This window comes from Aplysia californica, unplaced genomic scaffold (genome assembly GCF_000002075.1).
Source record: "Aplysia californica isolate F4 #8 unplaced genomic scaffold, AplCal3.0 scaffold00084, whole genome shotgun sequence".
Taxonomy (NCBI): domain Eukaryota; kingdom Metazoa; phylum Mollusca; class Gastropoda; order Aplysiida; family Aplysiidae; genus Aplysia; species Aplysia californica.
Genome location: NW_004797354.1, coordinates 425,271 through 433,331, shown reverse-complemented (window position 1 = coordinate 433,331; position 8,061 = coordinate 425,271).

Here is an 8,061-nt window from a genome sequence, read left to right as displayed (position 1 = left end):
ACCAGAACTTTTGCAAATAGTCAAAAGTCTAAATCGACCCAAGATCTAAACTATTGATAAAGTCATAGCTTTTCATGGATACACGAGCCTGAGGAGACTTCCACTGTACCATTCCCATTTAAACCCTATTGAGTTGGTTTGGCCAAGGATTTAACACGATGTCACTGACAAAAAAATGACTATCAAAATAGCGGACACCATAAGACATTGACGACGAATGCTATATTTGACGTAGACAGACACTACTGGAAGAAATGTGTTGAACACGTCATGGCAGAAGAGAACAATTATTGGAAAACTGACGGCATGGATTTATTCAACAAAAGATGGTTATCAATCCCTTTGGGTCCGATTCTCATTTTCATGTGAGTTTTTATCTTTTTTTAAACTTAAAAGTGTTAGCTGTCCATTGTAACCAAAATATTATTTTTATGCCCTTGGAAAGTTATTTACGTTTTGTTTGTCTCGTCAGCCTGGACTCGTCCACCTTGGTCCTGGTGACTTTTTTGTAATTCATACATTTCCTACGAATTCCGCCCCTGCTTTGTAAAAGTTGGTGTGTTGCAACGAAAACCAGACATTTTCTCCGCGTCATCGTAAGTTACTTATATTGTAAAACTTCTATTATAAATCTGACATAGTTTCGGCGAACATCAAAGGAACCCTGTCGGAACCTAACTTGTAAAGGTTTCTCTACCACAAAATTTAGAATCTGTAACGTCCAGTAAAATCTAACATTGTAGGGAAAATTTAAAAGCAATCAAAAAGAAGACTTCGCGATGATTCGCTCTTAGGTGTGGGCAGCTGAGGCTGAACGACCTATAAAACAATTTTACCTCCAGGCCACCGGCTAAGGCTTGGTCTGTCGCCCGGAGATAAGAAATGAAGAGAAATGTTATGATCAATAAATAATTTCTCATTACTCTTTGCGCTTTCTGTCCTCTTGTACCCCAAGGAGTCCAGGAGCAATGCAACTGTCGGGCGAGGACCAGATGGTTTACGTTCTGGATCGTCGTAATGCTATTGTGTTTTTGAAGGACCTATTTGATTCCGCCGATCCATCTTTTTCGAGGTCAACTTTTTGTCTTGAAGCCATCGATTATCCTTTTCATCTAGTGGTCGGCACCATAGACTTACACTTTTAATACAAATTGTTCGTCTTATCTTTTGGTGGTCTTGAAAACAATATATTCTATTGACAAATCAGTCCCAATCTTTGAATGTGCAAATACTGTCTTAAGGATAATCCAGCGATTATATGTAAATATCAAGGGCAGTTTGAAGCATGTGCGACATTTCGTCTTTGAAATTCTGATGGCTCCGACCTTTGCTTCACTTTTGCGAAAAAACGACACACTCTTCAAACCTCGAACTTTAAACGTAGTTATAATTTAATGTCCCAAAGAACTTGATGGAGCTGGATTTTCGTCATTTTGAGCTTGCTTAATTAAGAATGAATAAATGTGTAGGTGTTGATTGCTCCAGACTTCAACATTAGTTAAGGACCATCTTGAGAGACAGCCCTGATTTTTTTTTTAATCCATTAAAAAGACAGCAATATTTTTGCTCTGAAAGTGTTAATGGGTTACCAGTGCGCAAACTGAGTTAAGTGGGAACACATTTAAATTTCATATATCTCTCTCTATAATTATGTTTCTCTGACCACCTCTATCTGTCTTCTCGCGGGCCTGCCCCTTCCTCTGTTTCCATCTGTTCTATTTTAACGATGGCTAGGCTGTTGTTGCTATAGCCTACTGTCAGTTTGTTCACTTTCGTCTGACCGCGTTAAAAACATTCTAGCTCTTTGAAGAATTTCCCTTTGCCCATGGAACTTTGTATAGATCTAGCACTTCTGCGAGCCAGCGACTAAAAAATAATATTTTTTAAAATATGGTCAAGTAATGAAAAACAATTTTCTCTTTGGGCCCTTGTATTAAAAACCGATTTTTGGATGCATGCACAGGCTCACTAAAATAAAATAATGACCTACTGTAGCTTTGCTAACAAATTGCTCTTTTTGTTACAGCGAAACCGCCCCCACACACACATACATTTCAGCGGGGCACCGGGGAACAGCGACTCTGTTTTTAAAAACAGGAAAAAATGTGTCCGGGGAACAGCGACCGCCCTTAACGAATACCCCGTTGTGATGGTATTGATGATGGTATCGATACACCCGCGTCCCGACAAAAAGATTTTTCAATAAACATTTAAAACTATGTCTAATCGTAAAAATAATATCAAATTCGGAACCAGCGTGTCCAAATTAACTAAATAACTCGCGAGTGACCGTTTGTCTTGCTGGATTTAGAAGATCACAAAAGGAAGTATTATATAGATTCGACCAAGATTACATCTTGTAGTATTTTCCTATCACAAAGAGGACAGACAACAGTCACTTTTAACTGATCTCATAATAGACACCACCCCCCCCCCCCCCCCCCGCCCCCAACTTTCAGTGTGAAGTGATACGTGGGAGGCTGTGACGCAAAATTGCTTTGAAGTTTGCCGTCGCGCGGGATTAAACTTTGCGCATAGAATTTTCAAAATAATTATCGCAGCTAAAAACTTATTTCATTTTCAAAATCGGCGTATCAAACAGTGGCGAAGGCTGACTTGTTTGACAGGGTAATCAAAGTGAAACGGGACCTGATATAGATCTATATGGCCTGTAGATATCACAGAAGAATCTTACTCGAGGCGGCGACTCTGAGTTGTGAATGAAAACAAATCCGGAATTCTTATTGTATGTTCAACCACCAAAATAATCGGGAAAGTATCTTATTAAATATCAGTTCCAACTAAAATTAAATTAACTTTAGATGTGAATACATAAACACAAAGCAAAGAAGCAGAGATGTCAGTACTAGATTTATATGTTATAGACCTACCAGAGAGTCTAACTCTTTGGTAGTACATGACAATTATCATTTTTTAAATTTCACATTTGGCTGTTTTTGTTAGCCTTTCGTGGCCAGGAGCTGGTGTCATAATCGAGGTCACGATCTGATTATAGGACAGTAAAAAGTCGAGGAAAAAAAAACAAGCACATGCAGCAGTAAAGAGATTGTTAGGAGTTAGTTCCCCTCACATTTGTGAGGTAGACTCGACCAGTGTTCGTTAGCTTACTTAATCAGAGCTTGGGATTGATTATAACTGTGGCCCCAAAGGGGTGAACAGGGTATATGTGGCAATGAAACAGCCATGACTGCTATGCACATGTTCCCTAAACTGTATTGGCAGACTCTTCCCAGCCTCACTTTAAGCTTACTTAATCAAAGCTTGCGACTCCTTATGGAGTGTCCCGAGAGGGGTGAGGGGGCTATTTATGTGGCCGTGAAACCGTTTTGAATGTAAGGCATACTCATTGTGGATTACGAACCTCTTTTTACTTTTAATTTAAGAGGTTTACGTTTAAGGATGAATTTGACAGCGACAATGTTTCAAAATTAGGAAGGGAAGCAGTGATTATTAGATTATATAGACGCTTCGCCCCTGGTATCAAAATAAGCAAAGTGGCTCACGTGGAACCTGATTTGATGCCATATTTTAAAACTTGAGCAAACCTTTTTTTTCAATTATCTATTTTCAATCTAAAGTTAGGTATCAAGGTCACCCAGTGCGTTGTAAGTGCATCTGACGTCAAAGCTGTTAGGACTACACGCTGCACACTAGATATCTACTATCAACTACTGCACAGTCGCTGTACAGTGTGCAGTAGGCCTATTGTGACTTGGTCGAAAGAATCTCTTATTCTCTTTACTGAGATGTAGAGGCCTACAGATCCCTCGAATGTCTGTGGACGATAAAGTCCAGAGACTGCAATAACAAATTATTAAGAGAGGGCGTATGGAGAGTTTGTGTCATTAGAATTTTGCAACTAATAACTTCGGGGGCCTCTTTTTACGTTTGTTGAATAACAACACACAGAATGCAGGCAAACTGTTGCGAAGAGTCATCTGGCGCTAGAAGAAGGAATCTCCCCCCCAATTTAAAGGGAATTGGACACTATAAATTGGAATGTGTAAACAGAATATATTATGGAGTTTGATAAATCTGACAGTTCTACTATACGAAGAATATAATACGATTTATCGCTGAGAGTTACTTGGGCTTAACATATTAACCCTTTTCACGGCAACCAATTTATAATATATTTGACCGACAACTGGGTGTAACACACCCGCACATGTATTAGACAGTGGGTTCCAAAAGAAACTTGATAATGTAATCACCCAATAATCGGATTAAAGTCTTGCACTACCCACTCATACAACATGCCAATTTAAAGCTAAATAAATTCTGCATCATCTGACATAATAATATTTCATCGATATAATACTATGGTCACTCAAAATTGACCGTAAACAATCAGGCTTGGCAAAATTATGCGAAATCACAGAAACGTTGTCTTCGCGCGTGTATTGGAGACCATCAATATTGATAGAATGGACATACATTGCATATCCAATGAAAGGAGAATTTGTTTCTCAGAAATAAACAATATTTTTGTCGATAGTTTCAATTTCAAACAAAACAGAAAACAGAGTAATCACAAATACCACAAAAACGTGGACTTAACACTAAATGTGCTCATTGTGATTTTGTGTAGGAGCCATTGGTTTTGTGTAGTGCACGAACCCATAGAGCATCGACTCTGCCAAATTTTGGACAATTATCAGTCATTTCATCCCAGATGTCACAGACGGTTGCAGACGAAGGGTTTGAATTGGGAGTAACGTCAATTTTCTTCAGATGCTTTTTCACGGGTTTCACATACCTGTAGTATTCATATCGGGCTATTTACTGGTGACCACTCCAACGTTGATATGATATAGTTTTCCAAGAATTGTCTCTTGATAATATTGGCCCATTTAGAAAGTGATTTGCCATGAATGGAGATGTCTACTTGAATGACATCATGTGGGAAATAAGGGTAAGACATGACTTTCCAACACTTGCGCGATGTAGTCAACTAAAGCAAGCCATCCTATGATTCACATGCGGACGATTTTGTTCATTCTGTCCCACCACACCAAAAATGGCAGTTTCATGGCCTCTGCTCCTCACTGACAGATGATTTTTCCTAAACCTAACTTACACAGCCATGTTCTAAAAGGTTTGTGCTCTACAAGAAGACCAATAGCTCCTAAACAAAAACAAAAGCATTCTAATGAGCATATTATGCAATATTAAGTCTAAGTTCAGCATGGTATTTGTAAGTAATCAGTTTTCCAACTTGTTTGAAAATATATTTCAGAACATGCCACTCATTGCAGAGAAAATACTTTTTCCTTTTCATTTGATATTCAATACATATCCATTCTACCAACGTTGATAAACCCCAATACTCGCACAAACACACTCTTAAGTTTCTTTGATTTCGCCCAATTTTGCCAAGCCTGAGTTTTTAAGGTCAATTCTAAATGGCCATATCTCGAGCATCTTTTTACATAAGTGAAATATTATTGTGTCAGATGATGCAGGATTTATTCAGCTTTAAATTGGCATACAGCATGAGTGGGTATATAAGTGCAAGGTTTTAACACAATGATTGGGTGATTACATTTTCAAGTTTCTTTTGGACGCCACTGTACAGTAAAACATGTGCTCAACTTACATCTGGTGACTGGGTGTAAGAAATCCAACTCTTCTTTGTTAGTTGAGCCCATATTTACTCAAATAGCTGCCTAACGCTCAGCCTTTCCCCATGGCACGTACTCCGAGCAAAAACATTGTGACCTCCCCCCTAAAAAAAAAAAAAACCCCAATAAGAATCGTACTCCATTTACTCATCATGTTCTGTCACCAACGACAGATGCTTTTCTCCTATGCTCATTGAGTATACGATGGATACTACCATCGTGGTTGATTCTACAAAGGAGGAAGCATTGTTTGGTCTAAATTCTGGGTCACTCTTACCCTGTTAAAAGTAAACACAATGTCAAGCTCACGCTTAGCACCAGGAGCTTCTGACTGATCTATGCATCATGCTCAGGATAATTACGTTCTTCTCCTTCTCCTTCTCCTTCTCCTTCTCCTTCTCCTTCTCCTTCTCCTTCTCCTTCTGCTTCTCCCTCTCCCTCTCCCTCTCCCTCTCCCTCTCCCTCTCCCTCTCCCTCTACTTCTCCTTCTCCTCCTTCTTCTTCTTTTTCTTCTTCTTCTTCTTCTTCTTCTTCTTCTTCTTCTTCTTCTTCTTCTTCTTCTTCTTCTTCTTCTTCTTCTTCTTCTTCTTCTTCTTCTTCTTCTTCTTCTTCCTCTTCTTCTTCTTCTTCTTCTTCTTCTTCTTCTTCTTCTTCTTCTTCTTCTTCTTCTTCTTCTTCTTCTTCTTCTTCTTCTTCTTCTTCTTCTTCTTCTTCTTCTTCTTCTTCTTCTTCTTCTTCTTCTTCTTCTTCTTCTTCTTCTTCTTCTTCTTCTTCTTCTTCTTCTTCTTCTAGCACAAATCACCACTCAACAGCAAGCTCTATGCGCTTCACAATCTATACTATTACCCCAGCAGACCTGAGAGCTTTCTGAAACGAACTGAACTTCCTGGGAAGCATACAGTGCAAGCAGCCACTTAGAGGCGCTAAAACACTAACACACTGACAAGATCTTTCACTGTCTATGGCCGGGTACCTATTCACCTGGGTGAAGTGAGGAACATTCGTGTAAAGTGCCTGTGACAAGGACACAACGTCAGACCCGCGGCTCGAACCCCCGACCCCGCAACCTTGCGATTGCGAGTCCGGTAGCCTAACCTTCTCCTCCTCCTCCTCCTCCTCCTCCTCCTCCTCCTCCTCCTCCTCCTCCTCCTCCTCCTCCTTTTCCTCCTCCTCCTCCTCCTCCTCCTCCTCCTCCTCCTCCTCCTCCTCCTCCTCCTCCTCCTCCTCCTCCTCCTCCTCCTCCTCCTTCTTCTTCTTCTTCTTCTTCTTCTTCTTCTTCTTCACTAGATCTTAGGGGAAGTTGACTGCTGGTTCTTCAACCTGCAGTACAACTGATTTTTACGAATGTGGCAGCTTTTCGTACTTCGTAGGGCCCTTTGCTTTCAGGCAACCACATTCAGATTTCGAAGGTACTCTTTATCACTTTATACTGACTAGAATATTGTCAGGTTTTGGTATGAATTAATTTTGAATTTTGCCTTGGTGGCGGCGAAGCCTACTCTTATCGAGTTTATAACCACCAAGAGAGCTTAAAGTGCGCAGCTTGCACATGGGACCTCCGAGATTTTTTTTCCCTTTCGAGAAAGCCATAAGTTCGATCACTGCTACCCTAAGATCAGGGATGTGAGGCTGAAAGACATTAGTAAGAAGGAGCAAGGAGAAGCAGTACTTGTAGGAATAGTCAGGAGCAAAGGAAGGAGGAGCCCACTGGCCGGGGGTGGGCGTGTTAGAGCGAGAAAGTGGAGATGAAACCAACGACAGAACATGTCTAGAGAAAAGGAAAGGAGGTGAAAAGAGAACATTTTAGAGAAAAAAAATTTAATGATTCCGTCGCTGTCAGGTTTCGAACCTGGAACCTATTGAATGTAAAGCGAACGCGTACCTCTAGACCATGAGAGCTCCGTATGTTTGGTTCTGATTGTTCTGTTTTTCAATAATCTTCCTGGGATCTTTTTAAAACTGATACACAATACACACATGTACATGATACTGTATTTCTATGTTCTGTGAAATGATCCCAAGTAGAAAATGTGTGAGCCAGTGTGTTTTTTTATTTGTCTGGTTGTTTTTTGTTTCTGTTTCTGTTTTCTTTTTTTCTCTCTCCTGATACACACACGTACAACTACGCTCCATGAAACGACTTCCATCATTGCGTGTTTGTTTATTTGTTTGTTTGTTTGTTTGGTGTTTTTGTTTTCGTCTTATTTTTGCTTTAATGATCCACACACGTACATTTATGCTTCATAAATTAATGACTCCCTTTAAAATTCGTGTGCGTGTTTGTATGTATATTTGTCAGTTTGTTTGGTGATTTTTTTTTCATTGTATTTGTGCTTTGTTGATAGACACACCTATATGTATGTTTAATAAAATAAAACCTATATAAATGTATGTGATTGTCTGTGTGTGTGTTTGT